The sequence below is a fragment of the Zosterops lateralis genome, assembly GCF_965231275.1.
Source record: "Zosterops lateralis genome assembly, chromosome: W".
NCBI classification, from domain to species: Eukaryota; Metazoa; Chordata; class Aves; order Passeriformes; family Zosteropidae; genus Zosterops; species Zosterops lateralis.
This window is the reverse complement of record NC_139801.1, coordinates 11,286,370-11,308,845: the sequence shown is the minus strand read 5'-3', so window position 1 is coordinate 11,308,845 and position 22,476 is coordinate 11,286,370. Positions and strand designations below refer to the sequence as shown.

The following is a 22,476-nucleotide window of genomic DNA, read 5'->3' as shown; positions in this document are numbered from 1 at the left end:
AATTCTAATGGAGGAATTTCACACCAACTCCTTAAAGGCCTCTTCTGAACCCATATGAACTCCTACAGTGCGTTTTGCAGTTTCTCCCTGGCATACTGTGCATCAGAGACACAAGTTTTTAATTGCCCTGTTAGGCTTCCTTTTCTTCTTCCTGATTGTCACCACTCCTCACTTACTGTCTGTGATGATCTTTATCTTAGGACAGCTATCTTAGCCAAGGGATATCAGCATTGTTCAATAACCCAGCCAAGAGCAATGATTTAACTTTTATACAATGGAAAAGCAGTACAGGAGAAGCATCACTAAGTTGCCAGATAAGAAGCTTACATTTCAACAGAGAGAGTAAAAATTCATTTCAATTCTCTAAATACAGTCACACAAACCTGGCAGCGGCAAAGTCTCTTAAGGGCCCATTCAGCTTTCACTAGAATCAGCAACAAAGTCATACTGGACGCAGGGCCAACCCTCCATCTGCCTGGTGATTATTATGGCAATAAATTGCATTTATAGAAATCCATATCCATACAAATTTAAAAAATCCAACAGGCAGTCTCCTTACATTGTGGCTCTGTAGCCAGGGCATTTTCTAACACCTGATAAATTCACTGTACTCTGCTGAAGAAGAGAATTAATGAAGCACTGTTTAAACAAGTCTTCAAAAAGTATGGTCTATTTCCTTCCTCCTAAGTCCCTATGTACTAGTAGTTTGTGAAGTTAGAATCCTCTGTCTGCATATTTTCTACAAGAATATTTCACTATAACTTCATTTACAAGTCATACTAAATAACACTAGTCCTGTTGTAAGTCAGGTTGGAAATACCTGTCTCCTGTCTGGCCCTAAGTCCTCTGTTCTCATGGCACTGTGTGGAAAGGCCCTTTGTGCAAACAGTACTTTGTCATTTTCTAAATAGCAACCTTCTTGAAAGGGCTTTAAAAATGTCCCAAATACAATTTCAGGAATTGGCCAACACCAATATTCCAGATCCATCCTGTGCTTCAGTCTCTGTTTAAAATCTCCATGGGACATTTCTTAAGGGGACTGGTTTTCCCCTGTGACCTTTGGCAAAATTTCACCTTTCGCTAGTTACATCAGCCATGGATGCAGTGAAACAAGAATCCACCTGCCTGCTGCCAGGTGATCTTGAAAAAGTCTGTCCATTCTTTCACAAAGCCCTGTTATAAATGCAAAGGCAAATTTCAGGTTAATAAATGACAATTTATTAATAACAGAATATCGAGCACCTGAAAAAGAGAAAAACCACAATAATAGGAAATTGTCAGCGCGCGCTGGGTGGATAGAGGTCCGCACCGATGTGCCAGACGCCCTAGTCCACGCCAGTGCAGCTCTCAGTCCACTGTTTTATAGGAATTTTCTGCCCTTAGGCAGTCCAGGTGTCCAAGGTGGGTTGAATAGTCCGGATTTCTTTTCGATGGCCCTCCCGGACCTCATTAAGTCTAGTTGTCTCATTCCGGGAAGGCTCCTTTCTTATGTCAATTCCAAAAGTCCGTCTTATGTTGATTTCATTCCGCTTGTGGCACCAGAAGGTTGGTGAAATTGGCTTCGTCGTCAGGAAGGAATTTCTCCTTGCCTTGGCGAGGAAGTGATTCTTATCAGGGTTGGCCAGTGTCTTTTGTCTAAGTTGATGACCTTGTCCTGTCTTTGCAACTGAGATTAGCAGGCTGAGAGAGAACGGTTACCCTTCTATTGGATTTTACAATTTTACTTTAGCTTTGTTTCATTATACATCGAATTATTATTTTATACACGAATTTTTACCCTATTTTTATCACAGTCCCCCACCTAATAATTCATCAAATTAAAAATTCGCTTTTCTCCCTTTATTGACCTCAATTTTAGTTTAAAAAGTCACATTCTTCCCAGTCCTCCTGGGAGGATTCATCACCTTGTTGGAGCTTCCGCTCCTTTTCGAATTCCCTTAGGGCCTCTGCAGCCCTTCTTTTACCTTTTTCTTCCTCAAGTTTCATTATTTTGGACACAGTTTTCCCTTGTGCTGCCTCTGGATCCATGGGAAGGGATGCTATTTGCATCCCTTGGACGACTGAATGTATCAGTCGAATGAAACAAGGGATCAGACACGGGAGGAAGACAATGCCTGCAATGGAGCACGTTATAAAGAATATTACCTTCTTCCACCATTCCCCCTGTCCGAACAGCTGGTCCCACCATGAAGCCTGAAGAATTGAATTCCACTTCTGGACTGGCACATGTGCCACCTTTTTGATTTCCTGTGCTAACCCTTTGATAGTCTCCCCATAGTCATCGATTTCGATGCAGCATTCTGATTCATTGAATCTGCCGCAGACCCCTCCTTCCTCTGCTAGCAGGTAGTCCAGGGCAAGCCGATTTTGATACACAAAAGCCCTCATTTGTGAATGCTGTTTTGCCAGGAGTTCCAAGGCCTCTGAGGTGTGGTTAGAAACCACTTCTACCACTGCTTGCAGCCGAATTAACCTATTCAGGAGGTAAATAGGTGTTCGATATCCCCAACTGCCATCGTTAGCCCAGGTGGCTGGCCCATAATACTCAATGATTCTTTCAGCGGGCCACTCCTCCTCCCCCCATTTCTGGTTGCCTCCGGCTATGGGTAGCACCCGTCTTATCTCCCTTCTCTGTCGGTTTAATGTTTCGAACAGAGGAGCTCCTAACAAACTGCTTTCGGCTCTGGGCAAGGTGAAAAAGAAGGGTCTTATCATTCCTAGGGTACAGGACCCCTTCCATTTCCGGGGAAGTTCGCTATAGGCCTTCTTTCCACAAATCCAATATATCCCATCTGGAGCTTTCCAGCCTATATTGGTTCTACCCGGCTCGTCCCAGTACTCTCTCAGTCCCGCTAGTGCCTGAAATGGATTAGCCCCGGGACTTTTGTGCCAACAAAGTCCCATAGTCTCAAACCACTCACAATCTTTTTCTCGAATTTGGCTCCAATATCCGGAGGGTGGTTCAGGTTGCCAGACCCGTGTTTTGTCATTCACCGTTAGGGTATTTATGCAAGGAGTATAACCCACCAGGTCGGTGAACTCCTTCCCCTCCCGGCTGATGCAGATAGTTCCTACTATCCTTTTTTTCCAAAATCCATCCCTCCGGTCTCTTTACTATTTTTGACAATTTAGAGCTTTCCCATTTTAGAAGTTGTTCTGGGGCTAATCCTTCTCCTTTCCAGGGCCACCTTTCGGCTGACTTTAATCCCCCACAAATCCAGCAATCCGTCAGCCCCAATTCAGTGGCTATCTCCTGCATTAGTTCTACAAAGAGGTTTTGGTTAGGGGCCGGAAATCCCCCATCCCCGTATTGCCTTTCCAATTGCTCGTACTGTTCACTGAGCGATTTCAACCTTTCCTGCTCAATTCTCCTCTTTCTGGCCTCAGCTTCCTTTTTCCTGAGTTCTAATGTTACCTGTTTCATTTTACTTTCAGGGTCCATCCCTTCCTCGTCCCTTGAAAAACAAAAAACTTGGTCAAACTGCAAACACACACGCTTATCTCTCGGAGGCAATAACTCGAAAATGATGGGTTCTGAGTCCAAGAAACCCGTTTCCTCATGTTTGAGATTCCTCCCTTCCCAATACAATTTTCCACCCATATTACATATTTTTAGTTTCGCTTTGTCGTAGCACAGGGGGTTCACCTTATAGTAGGCAAGGAAGGTAGATTGCCTTTTTCCTCCCATCCATACAGTTTTGTTACATTGTTGACATGTTGGTACCGGGTGAGGAGTTTCGAGCTCCCGCCTTCGTCTAACGAGTGAGTGAGCAGGATCCCTGAACAGCCCGCCCTTAGGACTTGCCCCTGAGCGTTGGCACCGGACCCTTCCTTCTAATTCACAAAGGTGAAATCGAGTGCCATTAGCCCAACAATCACCCAACTGCCTTTTTAGAGGACAATCCATTATCGGCCCGGTTTCTGGTGCTGTTAAGCACCATTCACACTTCGCGGGAGGATTCTCCCCCAGGAGCGCCCCTGGAAGGGCCCCCTTGGCCCAGCACACGGCTAGGCTCAGGACCGTCAGGATTCCCCACCGAAAAACCCCTCTGCCTTGCCCATCGCCCGTATGGGAACATACGGCAGGGTAAACCATCTTCTCGACAGCAAGGGTTTGCTTCAGGGGCCCGTGTGGTCCTGATGGCAAACCTTCTCTTATAGGTTGCCCACCGGGATAATTTGATTGTATCTCCTCGGCAAGGTACCTTGATGGTCCTCCGGCACTCAGTTGCTAAGGGTTCTGCTTTAGCGTCCAATTTTCCCTTTATTCCCTTTTTGAAAATCTGATACCACTCAGGAGAATCTAATTCAAAAAGTCCGGCCCGAGTGGCAAGTACTAAGAGGCGGTCTGTGTTAACCTGCTCCTCGATTAGACAGTTAGTGCACAAACCTTTAGGTCGACTCCCTCTCCAACAATGGGTGACCTAAACCTGTTTACAGTACACGCATTCAAAGTGAATGAAAGGAAAGCACTCACAACCTGGGGTATTACAACTTATCTGGTCGGTCATCTAGGTTGACGCCTGAGTTTGATTTTGAGCTCTCCAGGAGGGGTGGTGACCTTCCAGTCCGAGGCTTTTGAGTCCTCGATCTTTTTCACCCTTGATGAATGAGTCCAACCCTTCTCAGCGGTTCGAACTGCAGTGTCAGTTGTGAGTAGTACCAGGAACGGTCCTTCCCACTGCGGGGCGAGAGGAATCTCTTTCCAAGTCCTGATTAACACTTTATCTCCGGGCCGAATGTGATGAATCGCAAATCCGAGAGGGGCACTTTGGGGGATGAGTCCACGCCTTCTGAGCTCCTGTAAATTTTTGTTTATAGTGATGAGATAAGGTTGTAACTGCACATCCTCGACTCGGGGATGTCCCACAGGCATTCCGTGTTTGTATGGCATCCCATACAACATTTCAAAGGGGGACAGTCCCGTATCAGAATGAGGCATGGTTCTTATGTTCAACAAAGCAAGGGGAAGGCATTTTACCCAACACATCTTAGTTTCCAGCATGAGTTTTGCCAACTGAGTTTTTAAGGTCTGATTCATTCTTTCTACTTGCCCTGAACTTTGAGGGTGCCAGGGGGTGTGATATTGCCATCTGATTCCCAAGGCCTCGGTTAATTGTTTTATGATTTTCGAGGTAAAATGAGTCCCTTGATCTGAATCTATGCAATCCACGATTCCGTACCTGGGGACTATTTCCTCTAATAATACTTTGGAAACCGTTTGAGCCGTGGCTTTTGCCCTTGGGTACGCCTCTACCCAATGTGTCAATTTGTCCACAATAACCAATAAGTACCTATACCTCCCGACCTTTGGTAATTCAGTGAAATCCACCTGGATCCTTTCAAACGGCCGGTATGAAAGAGGACGACCTCCCCAAGCCGCTTGTCTGGATCTGGATCGATTCACTTTCTGGCAAGTCACGCACCCCTGTACCTCTTGTTTTGCCAACTCAAAGATCCCCTTGCACCCGAAGAATTTCAGAAACTGGTCAGCCAATGCCCGTGTTCCCCAGTGGGTCTGTTCGTGCAGGCGTCTCAGGATCCCTCTGGCCACACCTTTCGGGACCAATTCCCTTCCATCCGGCAATTTCCATTTTCCCATCTCCAATGCCCCTCCCATCTCCTTAAATCCTTCAATGTCCCTTTCAGAGGGACATATTTGGATTCCGGAGTTTTCCTCCCCAATCACCTCGGGGATTCTTACTGTGAGTAATGCTGCCCTTTTTGCCTCTTGGTCAGCCAGGTTATTCCCACGCGTCTGAAATTGCAATCCGATCTGATGCCCTTTCACATGCACTACCGCAATCTCTTTTGGTTCCCTGATTGCCTCTAAGATTTGTCGAATCATTTCGCCGTGGACCAAACCTTTCCCTTTTGTGTTTATCAAGCCCCTTTCTTCCCAAATTTTCCCAAAAGTGTGAACCACCCCAAACGCATACCGAGAATCAGTGAATATGGTCCCCTTCTTTCCCTTTAACCCTTTGAGAGCTCTCAGCAGAGCATAAAGCTCACAAGCCTGGGCCGACCATTCGGGTCTTAGGGGACCCGATTCCACCACTCTTCCTGTTCTGCCATCCACCACTGCGTATCCTGATTTTCTTTTCCCCTCGACTACTCTTGCCGACCCATCCACAAACCATTTCTCTCCCCCCTCCAATTCCTGATCCTCCAAGTCTGATCTTACTTTTGTCTGAAGTTCCACGATCTCAGCACAATCATGCAATAGTTCCTCAGAAAGGTCTCCAAACATGAACTGTGCAGGGTTTTGTGCCGAGGTGGTTTTCAACTCCAATCCCGGGGAGCTGATCAGAATGGCTTCATATTTCAGAAGCCTGGAATCGGTCAGCCACTTTTCCGCTTTTTGTTGCAGAATGTTTCTCACATTGTGAGGGGTGTAAACTACCAGAGAGGCTCCGAAGGTAATCTTTCTCGCCTCTTCCACCAGGAGTGCCACTGCAACTATAGCCTGCAAACACGTAGGCCAACCTCGACTCACAGGATCCAGGATTTTTGATAAAAATCCTATGGGTTTCTTTTTGCTGGCCCATTCCTGAGTCAGGACTCCCTGTGCAGTTTGCCCACTAACATCTACAAACAACTGGAATTCTTTATTCACATCTGGAAGGGTCAGTACTGGGGCTGTCATGAGAACCTCTTTTAGTTTTTGAAAGTCTAATTCATCCTGTTCGGTCCACTTCACCCTGTCGGTGTTTAATCTTTCATACAGAAATTTTACCTTTTCACTGAAACCCTCAATCCACTGCCTGCAGTATCCCAGGAGCCCTAATAATTGGCGTATTTGCCTTTTAGTTTTTGGCGCGGGCAACGCTATAATTCCCGCGACTCTCTCAGGGTCCAATTTCTTTTTCCCTTGGGACAGCCAATGCCCCAGGTACTTCACTTCGGGCTCCGTGAACTGCAGTTTGGATTTTGAAACTTTCAGACCCTTAGCTCCAATAAAGTTTAACAATTCCACTGTACATTCCCTCACCCGCTCCTCTGAAGATCCTGCTATTAGCAGATCATCCACATACTGCAACAATTTCGTCCCTGCCTTTGGGGTAAACTGAGTCAAGAGGTGCTCCAGGGCCTGCCCGAATAGATTAGGGGATTCTACAAATCCTTGTGGAAGCACTGTCCATCTCAACTGCTGTTTTCTGTTGGTATCGGGGTCCTCCCACTGAAAAGCAAAGTAATCCCTGCTTTTCTCATCCAAAGGGCAAGTCCAAAATGCATCCTTCAGGTCAATCACACTATACCACACATCCTCAGGCGTGAGCCGATTCAACAAAGTATACGGATTGGCCACTACCGGAAACCTGGTCCTGGTTCGGGCATTCACTGCCCTCAAATCCTGAACTAACCGATAGCTTCCATCTGCCTTCTTTACAGCCAGTATAGGGGTGTTATGGGGGGACATGCATGGCTCTATTGTTCCTCCCCTCAAGAGGTCATCAATAACCTGCTTCAATCCCTTTCTCCCTTCCAGGGGAATGGGATACTGTTTGACCCGTATAGGGTCCTCGGGGTTCTCGATTATAATATGAATAGGGTCTATTTCTAGCTTCCCCACCTCCCCTTTAGAGTGCCATACCTCTGGATTGATGTCTGCCTCATCCTTCTCAGTGAGTTTAAACATTTTCACCACAAGATCGGAACTTCTTACAACTATGCTAATTCCAAGGGCGATAATCATATTTCTCCCTAGCAAGTTGTAATCAGCTTCCTCTACCAACAACAAATTCCCTAGGCAGACTTTATTTTCTGATTCAATTTCCACGCTTTCTATCACAGGTACTCTAAAGGGATCCCCTTTTGCACCCACCACCACAACTTTCTCCTTACCGACCGTGCACCCTATTGGTAGATTTTGTAAAGTGCTCCTTTCTGCCCCGGTATCCACCAGAAAAACGGTTTCTTGACGCTGGGGACCTACTTTTAGTTTTACCAGGGGCTCGTTAGATGTCCTGGTCCCCAAGGTGAAGAGCCCCTGACACCCCTAATCTTCCTGAAATACTTTTTCATCTTTCATTCTCTTTTTGCAGTCCCTCCGAAGGTGTCCTACCCTTTTGCAATAGTAGCACTCGGGCAGTTCCCTTCTTGTGTCTGGGGCTGCTTTTCGGGGGCCTTGAGACTTTCGGGGTAAGGTTTTATATTTCCCCGAAGCCTGTTCCTGTCTCTGGGCCTCCTTCACCGCAGCTACCAAAACCTTAGCTTGTACTTTCTGCTTTTCATCCTCCCTCCTCATGTATATTTTCTGGGCTTCCCGCAACAATTCCTGCAAGCTTTTGTCCTGCCAACCCTCTATCTTTTCCAATTTTCTCCGAATGTCCTCCCATGACTTTGCCACAAACTGAGTTTTGAGCAGAACTTCCCCCACAGGGGAATTAGGGTCCGTCCCAGAATATATCTGTAGACTTCGCCTTAATCGCTCAATCCATTCAGTGGGGGATTCATCTTTCCCCTGACATTCATTGAAAACCTTGCTAATGTTCTGACCCCTTGGGACAGCTTCCCGGATGCCCTGAATTATGATGTTCCTTAGATCTACCATGCTCCTTCTCCCGTCCTCTGTTTGTGCATTCCAGTTTGGGCTAGAGCTGGGCCACTTTTGATCCCCAGGTGTCCCCTGTGGGTTCCTCCGGTCCCAGTCTCTGATACCCGCCTGTTTTATCATCTCTCTTTCCTCACTATTGAATAAAGACCTCAGGATTGCCATCAGGTCCTCATATGTATAAATGCTGCTCCCTAGGAACTCATCCAACCTGTCCGCCACACCAAAAGGATCATCCAACAATCGCCCCATTTCCTTTTTGAACGCTCTTACGTCTCCTGTGTTGAGAGGCACATTTACAAATCCAATGATCCCTGGGGCAGTTGGTACTTCCCTTAATGGAAGTAAACTGTGTCCCACATTCTCATTCTCTCCCCATTCATCACCCACCATCCTTGCTTTCAATCGGGTTCTGCTAGCAGGGGGAGAACTGGTAGCAGTGGGTTGTCTCCCTTTCCCGGACTGCGGGGGCGGGACTGCCGCCTGTGCAGCAGAGGGGGGTCTTTCCTCCGCTCGGAGCAACCCTGGTGGCGGCGGAAAAGGTGACCGAGAGTGCCCCCAAGCTGGCGCAGACGGGATCTCAGAGGGGGCTCCCGCGGTCATGGCATCTATCAGCGGGGGCGCCGCCGACGGACCCAGGCCAGACGGGAGAGGCAGGAGCGGGGGTGGCAGTGAGGGAGCTGCCAGTGGGGACAATGGAGGGGAGGCATGACTCCCCACCTGAGATGCCTGTGCCCCCAAAAGCTGGTTTGGAGGATCGGAAGGGGCTGTGGGCACCACTTGCTCTGGAGAGGGTGGGGAATTCAGCCCAATGTAGGGAGGTGGGAGGTGATCTAGGGGCTCCCAGGGCTCGGTCCCGGTTCCGGGCCGCCCTTTCTGTTTTATCGGGAACAAACCAGCTCGGGTGTTTAGCCAAAGCCGGGCGTATTCCTTCTCCTCGGGGTCCGAGGGGCTCTTGTTTGTCACATAGCGATTTAACTTACTACATGTCCAGCTTTCAAATGATCCCATTACCGGCCATGTGAGGTGTTCCCCCAATTTCTCTCCACCCCACACATCCATGCAATAGTAAATCATTCTTTCCTTAGATTTCTCTTTCCTCTGTGGACAATCTCCCCAATGCTCCAACATCCACCCCAAGGGACTATTTCGAGGGATTTTCATGGTTCCCTTTCCCTTACCAGTGGGGGGTCTTTCTGGGGTTTTTTTCTGGGGCTTACTCTTTTTCTGTCCCATGTTTCGCGAATTTCCTTACCAAATCTTCGAAATTCCCTGCAAGTCGACTTTTCTGCCTGTGTGTTGTGTCTTTGGTTGTTTCTCAGGGGATGGGGCTTTTCGATCACTCCCCCTCCAGCGAGCTGTGCCGAGGGTTCCTGATCGGTTCTCTAATCCTTTTGGATTTTCTTTGGACCCTTACCTTGGTCCGCTGGCAAAAAGGGTTTACCGATTCCCGAGCTCAACAGGACGTACCCTTCCCCTTTTTGCCCACTCCGTGATCGGTCCCCGAGACTTCCCTCGTCCCGGTTTTGACGAGCAATGTGAGAGAGTTTCACACGAAATCGCTTCCTTCGCGGCCGACCGCTCCCCTCGCGGGAAAAGACGGAACTGCGACCTTGAAGTCCACACTTGCTTCGTGATCAGATCACGTCTCACACACTCGCCCAATCACCCGCTCAACCAGCAGTACTTACAGCTCCTTTTCCTGCGTGGATGTCTTCGTGCACGTAGACGTTTTACGAGCAATTGCAAGCCGCGGCTTTTCCGAAGGCCCTTTGCCTTCCCGAGCTCTCTTTGCCCCCGGATCCGTTCTTTCCCCTGTCCTATTTTTGTGGTTTTCTCGCTCCTAAATTTGGTTCGGAGGTTCGGGTGGAGCCGCGGGGTCTCCTCACTCACCAGGCCGCCGAAATCAGCGGGGGTACCCTCCTGGATCGCAGGTCCCCGCAGCTTCCTCCGAATCCGAGTCACGGCACCAAATCTGTTATAAATGCAAAGGCAAATTTCAGGTTAATAAATGACAATTTATTAATAACAGAATATCGAGCACCTGAAAAAGAGAAAAACCACAATAATAGGAAATTGTCAGCGCGCGCTGGGTGGATAGAGGTCCGCACCGATGTGCCAGACGCCCTAGTCCACGCCAGTGCAGCTCTCAGTCCACTGTTTTATAGGAATTTTCTGCCCTTAGGCAGTCCAGGTGTCCAAGGTGGGTTGAATAGTCCGGATTTCTTTTCGATGGCCCTCCCGGACCTCATTAAGTCTAGTTGTCTCATTCCGGGAAGGCTCCTTTCTTATGTCAATTCCAAAAGTCCGTCTTATGTTGATTTCATTCCGCTTGTGGCACCAGAAGGTTGGTGAAATTGGCTTCGTCGTCAGGAAGGAATTTCTCCTTGCCTTGGCGAGGAAGTGATTCTTATCAGGGTTGGCCAGTGTCTTTTGTCTAAGTTGATGACCTTGTCCTGTCTTTGCAACTGAGATTAGCAGGCTGAGAGAGAACGGTTACCCTTCTATTGGATTTTACAATTTTACTTTAGCTTTGTTTCATTATACATCGAATTATTATTTTATACACGAATTTTTACCCTATTTTTATCACAGCCCTGAGAAAGGGAAACCAATATCTGTGTTAGAGTGTTTTTAACCATAAGTAATCACCCAAGAATGTGCAGTTGTGTGTTTTTGCAAACAAGGTGTCATTACTTATGTGTAAATGAAATTCCACATTTTGACATCTTACCAATAATATGGTAATTACATTGAGTACATAATAAAAAATATTAAACTGAGCTTGATGACTATATCAGAGTACTAAGGAGGGGTTGTAGTTGAATGAATGGATGTGTCTACTATAGCTCAACTTTCTTTGTGCAAGAAGACATGGGGAAATCCTAATAAAGAGGCAACTGGTAAATGTTCAGTATGTTTAATATTTTACTCCCTCATTTAGAGAACAAAGAGTTTCCTGTTTCACACTACTGGTTTGGACAAAAGCAGGGCATGGAAATATGTAATCTGCATTTTCTGAATAGTCAAGATTCACAAAGATGATTTCATATTTCCTGTTGTTTTATGTTGGCATGCTAGCAGAAGAGGACAATAAGTAATCCAATGTATAATTTTTTTTTTTTTTTTGCTAAAACCCAGAATCAGGCTCAGAAATATTCCCAGCTCTGTTGTTTGTAATGCAGTGTGAAGCATTGGTCTAATCTAAACACAGGACTACCACCACAGAGCGTAAAATTTAACTGATCTTTTAAATCAGTCTAAAATTACCACTCCTATCTCCAAGACTCAGCCTAATAAACTGATGAATATGTATGAGTTTCTGATATCCAATGAGAAATCCAACTGTATAAAAAGAATAAAAGGATGATGGGAGAGTCTGATTCTTCTTAGAAAGCTGCTTCTGCTAATCTGATGAGGAAACTCTCTCTGTGAGCCATGTTGCTTCCATCATGTGGGACAACTTTGAGACCATGTCATTTTGTAGCTTTGGAAAAGCACTGCAAAATTATTTTTCCTGGCAGTTTTGACAACAAAATGTGTTTTACCTTATGTTATAATGATCAAACGGATAGACTTTCTGTAAATAATTCATATAAAAATTCATAACATTCATATGCAATTCAGATCCAGAAATGTGCACCTGTGACATTGCCAACACAGAGAACTAAGTACTCATTGCAATCAATTTCACTGGGCAGTTCTAGTTAAATATGCCCTATAGTGGTGCATTTTTCGGTTTACCAGTTTTCTGTATGCATTTGTTCTTTGTTTTATAAGTTATACTGTTTTTATATAAGTTATAATGGTCTCTGTGATAAATTTGGGGTAAAAATTCGTGTATGAAATAATAATCCGATGTATAATAAGAACAATGTTAATAAAATGTAAAATCCAGTAGGAAGCAAACCGTTCCCCCCCTCAGCCTGCCGGCTTCAATTGCGAAACAGGACAAGAATCATCAGACTAGACAAAGACTCTAGCCAGCCTCGATAAGAATCACTTCCTCGCCAATGCAAGGAGAAATTCCTTCTTGACGACGATGCAGATTTCATCAACTCCCTGGCCCGACATGCAAACTGAAATCAACATAAGACTGACCTGTGAAATTGACATAAGAAAGAACCTTCCCGGAATGGAACAACGGGACTTGACAAGATCCGGGAAGGCCATCGAAAAGAAATTCGGACCATTCAGCCCACCCTGGACACCTGGACTGCCTAAGGGCAGAAAAATCCTATAAAACGGTGGACTGAAAGCTGCACAGGCGTGGATTTGGGCGTCTTGTACCCTGGTGTGCAGACCCCTATCCACCTGGCGCAGCGCTGATATTTTCCTATTTTGTGGCTTTCTCATTTTGCTGGTGTTCGATATTGTGTTATTAATAAATTGTCTTTTATTAATCCGATATTTGCCATTGCATTTATAACAGTCTGTCCCATCTACCCCCATGTTAACTCCTTCTTGGTTTCCCCTGAGTGATTGTCAAGTGTCAATCATAATTGTGGGTCCTGTCCATCACTTCACAGCCTCGCCCTGATGTCTAGAAGGTTCTAGTGAGGACGTTGAGTGATTGGCAGGGTCCCCGGTTCTCCCCTCCCTTGATTTATGGATTTGTTCTACTGCCTGTCATTTATGTTCAGGGTCACTCCCTTCACCTTTTGGATTGGTTCCAAGCTGTCCCCTTCCCATTTCTCCACCCCCATGCTTAAGGTGCTGTACAGAGAGGAAACCTAGCTTTGGCAGGCTGACTCTCTGGGGTATGAAGGAGTTCCCCATGGACTTAATAAAACCCAGCTGAAGTTCCCCACCAGAGTCCTCCCTTTATTCCTTCACCACTGTTCACGCTTCTGCAGGGCAAGGACCCACAGGATCGGGGAAGTATCTCAGGATACTGAACCGTACCTTCGCTGCTGCTTTGGTGCCAGGGCTAGCCAGTACATGGGACACGGGCCCCGAGAGACACACCAGACCACCACAATGCCCTATATTTATTTAAGTTTGAAAGAGAAGAGAAAGAATGATTTAATGCTGGTGTGTGCCTTATCTATTAATAGTCTGTTAAGTAACTGTCACCTTTTGGCAAGTTTAATTTTTTCTGACACTGGTGGGAAATAGTTAAACAGCAAAATGTGAGATGTGCTTTTACATTATTATGAGAGCTAACACCTCCCATTAGTGTTCCTGGTTGTTATATGAATTTATTATATTGTGCTGTTCTCACCTCCAGGCATGGGAATGTCTCATCTTTCTGGCCTGGGGAGGGTTTTTTGTGCCTGAATGCATATTTGCTTTTCTCTTAAAACCAGAAGACATTAATATCCAAACCCATATTTTCTCCCAGTCCTGGTGGACGTGCCAGCGTTGGCCAAGAGTGTGAAGTTTCCCATTTGGGGAAACAACTTCCCCTTTTCCTGGCCCAGGTCTGAAGTACAGCTCTGGCCCCATCTCCTTCTCTCTGTTCACCTCCTCCTTCCCACAGCAGGTGTTTGCTTTTTCTTTCTCTGTTCAAGGCCTTTTTGGATTAATTTCTGTTCTCCACCACTTTTATGCAAAAGCGTCCCTAAGGCCCTTGATTTCCTGAACCCTTCTAGCAATTTTCAGTGTGAGTATCTGTGTAGCAAATGTAGAAATTAGGACAGTTATGAGGTCACCTATCCCAAATTGGACAGCTGGAAGCTGCGTGGGGAAAGGCCACGGCAACACTCTCTGTCCAGGAGCACAGAGTAACAGGGTGCAATGGATAAGCACCTGCACTCCACTTACTCCTTGTGGGAGCCAGGCCCTGAGCCTGCCCCTGGCTCTGCTCTCTGGGGAGCTCCTCGCCCAATGTGCCCACCAGCGTCAGCTTTCTCTGGACATCCTCAGCATCAACCCGCAGGGTTGTTCCTGGAGAGACAAGGGGAATTTGCAAGGGAAGCCCAGAGCTCCTCTGTCTGCGTGGCAGGGCTGAGGCAGCCAGGGCTGCCTGTGGATGGAAGATAGGACACAGTCTTGCAGGGGAGGAGGGACGCGAGCACAAGAAGGAAGGGATGCCTGTAGAGAAGAAAGGATGCCTGCTTGGAGGAGAGTTGCACACAGGAGAAGAATGAGGGATGCTTGCTGGGCAGGAGTGAGGCATACGCGGGACTGGGGATACACGCAGGGCATGGGGATGAATACATGCAGGACAAGAGCGATGAAGGCAAGGAACAGCGGGAGAAGCCACGGCAGAGCAGCCCGACGGCGGCAGGGACAAGGATGGGGCGTGCCTGGCTGGAGCCTCAGCTCTGCACTGCCCTGAGTGACTTCGCGGCCGCCCACTCGCAGCGCGGGGCCGGTGATGTGCGGGCGGGCGGCCCAATGGGGCCGGGGCGCGCCGAGCGCGGGCCGCGGGCGGGGCCGGTGCGGCGGGACGGCTCGGGACGGCTCGGAGCGGCACGGACGGTGAGTGTTCCCGGGGCTCCTCCAGCGCGCCTACAACTCGGGGAAAGTTGCGGGCGGTCGCCTCGCCGCTGGACGTGCGCCAGCTCGCGCGGGGCATCTCGGCCGCGGCGGCGGCGATGGCAGCGGGAAGGCGCCAACCGGCCCCGGCGGCTCCGCCGGGCCCGTCCCGGCCCTCGCTGCTACCCGGCTCCGCTGCCGACCAGGCGTGTCTCCGGGGGGTCCCGGGGCGGCGGGGCGGGCACGAAGCCCGGAGCACATCGGTGCTGGCAGGACGTGGGGGACGTGTCCGCCGGGCGCGCTCCTGCCGCCGCTCCCGGCTACCCGCGGCGATGAAAAGGCACTTGTCTGATTCAACCCCCTGGAAAACTTAACCCCCGGGCTGAGCCGGGCCGGGCCCGGCCCAGGGGATGCGCTGCCCGCGGCCCCTGACGGGGCTCGGCGCTGGGATGGAGCCGCGGCTGTGTCAGACTCGGGGCTTTGTGCGAGTTGGTAGAAGCAGAACCCGGCCGAGGGGCGGGGAGGTACCGCTTTCCGCTGTGGGTTCCCGCATAGCGGCACTGAAAAGGGTTTCGGTTTGTATTTCACTTTTATCTTTTGTGCAGGGTAGTATTCCCAAAACAAAGAGTGTGAGGAAATGGGAACGACTTCTCATCCCATTGAAGCAGGGTGAAATTAAGTGAAGTCGTGGGACAGCTGTGTGGGTTTATTTTTATACATCTCTAATTCGGACTGGTAGAGGAAGTGTCACCCTACTCCCACTAACAATGGCTTCTTGTTGGGAGTCTGGGAAGGGAAAGAGAAGAGCAGGGAATTTTTCAGGACTTAAAGCTTCTAACTTTCCTTTGCTGGGGCACCCTGATGTTGGCTGGAAGTATTGTAATGGATAACATCAGGTCCCAGTGCTCACAGAGGTAACAAGTCTGCAGGCATGACTGTGCTCCAGTTCTAAGTTTTTCTAAGTAGAAATAGTGGTGAAACATGTCGATGGGAACCGACCTCCAGTTAATGCTTCCTTGGGTCAGGCTGCATGTGCCTGCTCTGTAAGAGCATCCATACCTTCAAGCAGGGCATCACTTGGACTCATTGATTTCTTTTCAGGAGAGCTGCTGGTATAGATCTGAGCAAATGCCATTGAATCAGCCTTTGGGGTTGTTATTGCTGTTATACAATTCCAGTGGAATGTGAGAGCTGGGCTTCCTGTTTTTGGTCAATCTGTAGAAGTGACTATAAAAGATAATAGATATCTCAAGTAAATTGCTTTTGCATGACAATTTGGAGCCATTGTTCAGCCAGTAACACTTGTGACTTTTCCAGTGAGCCTGGTAACCTGAGAAGCAAAACTCCTTAGTGCTGGGAGACTTGCTCAGAGTAACTTTAAAGACAACAGCTGGAACCTGGATATAAAGAGGGAATAGTTACCGAGATCAGCATGTGCTAGTGCTGTGCATAATGATGTATAGAAATTCAATTTATTTTGAAAAGAAATCTTGTGCAGAGGAGCTGCTGGTAGTTTGTGAGTGGAGAGCAGTGATTCAGGGGGATTAGTGGGCACAAGGCAAGTCTCCTGGGTGCAATATTCTACAGCTGATTCTGCCCTGAGGCTGTTTGATGGCCTTATGTGGGATGTGTGCACACACAGAGACTTAAAATTCCAGATGTTTGTTTGCATCTAAATAACGCTTGAAAATAAAAAGTAATAAAAGAATTTGTTAAATGAACCCTTTTCCAAACACTGTTGTTATCATAGCCTGTTAATCTTGCCAACGGTTTAACAATTTGAGGATGTTGCTTGGTTGTAACCAAGCTCCTTTGAAGGAATTTTTTGCTTGTGAAAGATGAATTACTCATTCTTTGTCTGAGTGAAGAGATTATAATGTGATTATTAAACTCAGTTACTCAGTGCTAGATATAAATAATTGTGTTTAGTCAGGGTCTTTGTTCTCTTATCAAAGTTAATCTGATGAAGTTTCCCCTCCTGTAAAATATACAAACATCTCCCCAGATTAAGAATGCCCCAAACTCCGGAAACCTATTTACCAGTTTTGGCTAGATGAGCTTTACAGTGGATGGGGCTCTGGAGACTGATGACTTCATTAGGTATTTGGATAAATGCAGGGCTCCCTTACTGACTTTTCTGCTCTGGGTTTGAATTGTTGTGAGATTAAGATGGTGAGTGAAGGAATTGCAGCCTTGTTAAATGAGTTTGTGCTGAATCCACTCATGTGGGATCTTCTAGTAACTCTTTCCTGTGTTTACTTGTCTTTCTAGTGCAGTGACTTTAAATGGCTTTGGAGAAGCAGAAATACAGCAGTTCTGACTTTAGGGAAGCAAAGTAGAGTGCTGCTCGGTGATTGATTGTCAGGGATGTTAGGGACAGTTAATTCAGTAGCTGTGCTTAAGCAGCTGCTGGTGATCTAAGTGATCGGTGTGCCTTGTGAACCACTTTATCTGCACTTTTTGTGTAGTAAAACTGCAAGTGCTCCACTTGGAGCTTCAGTATGGCAGTTGCATTTTTGACAACGTATAACAGTGCATTGGGAGAAGATAAACACTTTTCTTTTACATGATTGGCAGTGAGTTTAGGGAGGGTGTGCTCATCATAGATACTGTAATGCACTTCCTTATCTAAGTAGATGATGTGATCAGTAGCTCATTTCACACCTGAGGTTGTCTTGGTGGTGATGTTTTAAATGGTGATAATTTATTTGGTGACTTGTCCCAACACACAGATAATGTTCTTGGTAATCTATTTTACACAGCATTAAATAATAGGTGGTGAAACACAAAGGGGCTGTATTTTCAGCAGAGCCAAAGACCAAGTAAGTTCTGCTTTATATCACTATGAGGTATTTCTTGTTTGTGGTTGAGGTTTGTTTGTTTTTTTAAGTTACAATGTTTTGCATCTCTTTGTTTCATAAAACTGAGAGATGAGAGATGTGGATTGGAATTCTCTGGGGACATTTGTCCCTCTTTAGATACAGGCCTGTTAGCTTGATTTTCTTGCACATGAACTGCCTGTGGTGGAGGAGGTGATGGCAAAGCAGCATCAAGCCTGCTTGTATTATTCCAGCACAGGTTTTGTACAGATCCATCAGCACCCTGCAAAGCACAGTTCCAGCTCTCTAATGGTGTTCACGAGGGCAGCTCTTGACCTGCCACGTTGGAAGGCAGTTTAACCCTGTGCAGGAATATGGTGGTGCTTCTGATCACAGAGTGGAAAGCAAAGGTGGGAAAGGAAGGAGGGAGATACCAGCTGCTACAGTGTTGCTGTGCAGTTTGCAAAGGGTTGGACCGGTGAAATTTATGCGGCTGCTACTTGGTTTTTATCTGTGTACCACCAAGTAGCACTAAGCAGCAAAAGAAACAGTTATGGTTTAAGTTGGTGTTTTGTTCAGCCTTTGAATATTACTCTGCCTCCACGTATATTAGAGCAGTAATTCAGCATTAAAAAAAGCATATTCTCATCTCTCCAGGCCAGCTGTTGAAACATGCGACTGATAAGCTATCAACCTGCCTGGTGCAATAACAGATATTAATTTTTAACTTTCTTGTCAAATTTGGAATAGCCACAACATGATATGTTAATATTTATCAACCAATTACTGGTCTTGGCATGCTCAGCACTTTTTGGACTAAGTACTAGTAATTTAGTAATCTGTGTATCTTTTTGGACATTGAGCTCATGAAGTAATTAGAGTTGCTAATTACATCAAAAAAGCCAAACATGAATCCAGAAACCCCTACCAGCAGATGTATGAAAGGTGGATACTGAATTTTAAAAGTTTACCAAATAGCCTTAATGCATACGCAAAGCAAAACATTCCTGAATATCTTTTCTTTTCAAGCATGTTGCAAAACTGAGATCAGCTCTTGTAATGAGGGTGATGCAAGGTTGAATTAAACCAGTATTTGTTGGGTTACTGTAACAAATGTCACAACATCACCTATCCCTGGCCCCCAAGCCCCTTGATAGGCATCTGTCGACATCTTTGCACATACATTCCTGTTGGTACTTTGGAAATTGGATTATTGCATAAGCAGCAGTGGTTGTTTTTGTGGTGGGTAGTGTCTTGGCAGAGCTCTGCCCACAGCACTGCTGGTAGGGGAGGGCATGAAAGGACTGTTTCCCCTGTGACCATCCCAGAGAGTTGCTCAGACTCTTATGCAGAATCAGTTGTCCCTGCTTGCACCATTAAAGCTCTTTTTTAACTCAGAGGTACCTGCTGCTCTTGCTGCTGGTGGGTAAGTAGGTGGGAAGTGTGAAAGCTGAAGGCAATTGGGCAATGGTCCAACATCTGGGCCCTGGGTGCTGTGGCTGTGAGAAATGATGCTCAGGGGCCATCCTGGAGGTCCTCTGAGCAGTAGCAGCTCAGCTGACAGTGACTGGGCTGTAATCTCTTTCAGCCGTGTGACTGCTGATCATGAATGAACTACTGTCGTGTCCCCTGCTCCGTACACAGGGGTTTGGGTGTTCCTGTGGGTGTACTGGGTCTCTTGGATTTATTAAATTAAAAATAGGTATCTCCAGTGTGGTCTGTGCAGGGAGTAAGTATGAGGTGGGTGGTGTTTAGACACAGCAACATTAGTTCAGCTTCAGTCTTAGCAGATGCCTACTTTGTGCTCTTCAATGCTGAAGTTGTAGGTGATGGGTCAAGCCTGTCCTGTCCTTGCTAGTGTTTCCTGCCCTGGATATACTTTCTGCTTTTAGATCAAATTTCTCTGAAGTGGAGGCTTGGATAGCACCTTTCCATGTGTTGTGAGATGCACTTGGAGCACTGCAGAATGGTCTGTGAAAAGTCTTCTGGTTTGTGCAAATACTTCCCAAGTGAAGGGCTGAAGGTGTAGATTTTCTCTGCTTTACCTGAGTGGCATTGCCATGCTGTGCCATCAGCATGGAGACAGGGGATCCTGGCTGTCAGAAATCCTCCTTCCTCATCTCACTGTGCTGCAGCCCCCAGTCCACCCCATCTCCACTGGCAAATGGCACTGGCACACCTGGGGTGGGTGTGCTGTGACACTGGGGACATGCTGCCTGGGGAGGGTGATGGAGGCCCACTCTTTTAACTGTTGATTGAAGAGATGATTTGATTATAGCCAAAATATGGGGGTTATGTGTTTGTGGCTGCAGAGCCCAGTCGGGGCAGCAGGTGCTGCATTTGACATTTCAGGTGTTTGGTGTGTTCCTGTGTGATCTTGCCAGCCATGTAAAGAGCAACCTGTACCAGCTAAACAAGAAATTGTGGTTAATTGATGCAGCTGAAGACAGAAGTCCTCACCTAATAGGGCTGGAGAGTGGGGTGGGAGAAGACATGCACATCTCCACTCTGCTAGTGCCACGCTGTTTGATCTGGAGGTGGTGGCATTGGAGGTGATAGAGCTCTTCCCTGTGGTGGGCACATCTAACATCAGTGCTGACCAGCAGTTGCCCTGTCACCAGGACTGTTTGTTTGGCTGCTCTACCTTCTCCCAGCAGTTCTCTTCCTATCAGGGGTATGGCCTTCCCTGGGCAGGGTGCTGAGGTGTGGTGGCCAGCCAGTCCATTCAGTTACTGTGGCATCTGCTGGTCTCCTGGGAAATCTATAATCTGTTGGCTTTTTTTTTTGGTAATAGATTAAAAATGCCAAGGATGATAAGCAAGTCCTGTCTGGCCTGCTTGGAAGAATTATATCACATGTGCTCCTCTAACAGCTAGGGTTTCCTGTCTGGGTTTGTGGGTTCATGCCTGGGCTACTTAAAGCTAGTTTTGTACTGGGTTTGTGAGTGGCATGATGATGAAAAGGGGGCTTCTATGCCCCCAGGAGAGCTGCTATCAGTAGAGATGGAGCTATCCACAGTCATTCTTTCCCTTTTGTTTTGCCAGCTGATTCCTGTTAGTCTCTACCTTTCAGCAGCTGAGCCATGAGGGTGACCACTGCCCATAAAATGCAGCATCCTTGGCAGGTGGGCTGTTTGCCTTAAGTCCCCTTCCTTGTGTCTTTCTGTGCTGGCTGGTCTGCACTCTCCAACACCCTGTGCTGCTGGGTAATATGCACATTCCTGGGGGCAAATTGACTCCTGCAACATCCAGGCTGTCCCCATGGGCTGTGGTGGCCTGTGCACTACTAACATTTGAGAGTTAATATGGAAGGAATAAAATAATGATTGATTTGACATGCATCTGAGGATGTGGGGAGCAGGATCACTGTCTGAAATGGGAAGCTCTGGTTAGGACTGCTGCCAATTGCTCATGTCAATCAGTATGGGCCATATGCTTCTAACCAGTCTCCTTGTCTCATTTCCTCCTCTGAAATGCTTACAGCTGTTTTTCCTGCTGCTTCAGTAGTTTTTTTGCTCCTGTAAAAAGAGTGACAGCTCAGATGCTGCTGGGAGTCCCCACTGAATAGCTGGGAAGAGAGACTATTACTGTGATCTTCAAGAGAAGATAAAGTGTAGTGTCTCTGCGGGAGGCCTAATTACTGATGTTTTAAGTAAGCTTTTTTGTTTTTTCTTTTTAAAGCTGACAATAGACTTAGCTGTCTCATTCACTGTTTCCTCATCGCATACTGCCCTTAGTGATATACACGAGAGGAGGTAGTTGATGAGGTCACTTATGTGTGGAACAAGGAAGGATGAAGTGAAGTTGTCGATAATCATGTGTTGAGGTGTTCAACATCCAGTTTTGCTGCTATGCTTATAACTTCACAATGTTGCTTAGATGTTGGCTTTTTTCCTAAAGAAGTCTGTGACCAGAGTGATAGCAGTGCTTGAGGTTCATCATTGTTGGTCCTCCACTTATCCCAGTGTACCATCTCTTCATCCTGCCCTTTCTGCATTCTGCCAAGAGAAGTAATTGCAGGCTTCTGTAGTTGGGTTAATGATCCAGCCCTGGCCAGGTGAAGAAGGAGCTGTAGAGATGCTGACGTCTATGCAAGTGTTTCACAGTTTATGGATGGGTGGTAAAGGGGCACCTGAAGACAGTGAGAGAGGCTATCTGTATCTGCTTTTAGACAAATGACCTGTGCACTGCAAGGAACGTGGGGCTAATGTGGCAAAGTAAATGGCTGTGTTGAGTTGGCTGGAATGCCAAGTTAAGATAGGGTCTGTAACAAATAAAAACTAGTGGTATGTTATGTCTGAAGTCAACATGATCTTGGATTCGTTTAGGTGCTGAGAGAACAAAAAATCTCTGCTTTTAGTGGGTCGGTTGCCTATTAGCCATAAGCCCTAAATAAGCAAAACTTGCCTTCTTTTCCAATCCTTTGCTTTGTCTTTTTTGCAGTCCCAATGCACAAAACAGTGAGGTGTCCCAACAGCTTGTTGTACTGGTGTCTGAGATAGGAAACCTTGTATGGGATCCTCATGGTATGTCTATGGCTGGTGACTGTTTTCCTGCCTCGTCCTTTCAAGGGTCTCACTGCTGTGCAAGGAGCCACGGATTGGTTTTTTCTCCTGTAAAAAATATGCTGGGGCTGTACTCTCCTCAGTCCATGTTATAAATTATAAACTGCTGTGGCAAA

The 22,476-nt window shown here is 46.9% G+C and overlaps 1 protein-coding gene across 3 annotated transcripts in view; it reads left to right on the top strand.

Annotated features, from left to right (window-relative positions):
• Positions 1-14,954: 14,954 nt before the first annotated feature.
• The window catches only part of LOC310922287 (plastin-3-like), a 54,145-nt gene continuing 46,623 nt past the window's right edge, over positions 14,955-22,476 (top strand). Inside the window, exon 1 of one of the 3 annotated variants that reach the window (XM_083882731.1) lies at positions 14,955-14,980. The gene's annotated coding sequence lies outside the window, so the exon portion shown is untranslated. Of the gene's footprint in view, positions 14,981-15,468; positions 15,553-19,078; positions 19,223-22,476 lie in introns of those variants that run through there. The other 2 variants (XM_083882735.1, XM_083882732.1) reach the window with 2 other exon arrangements.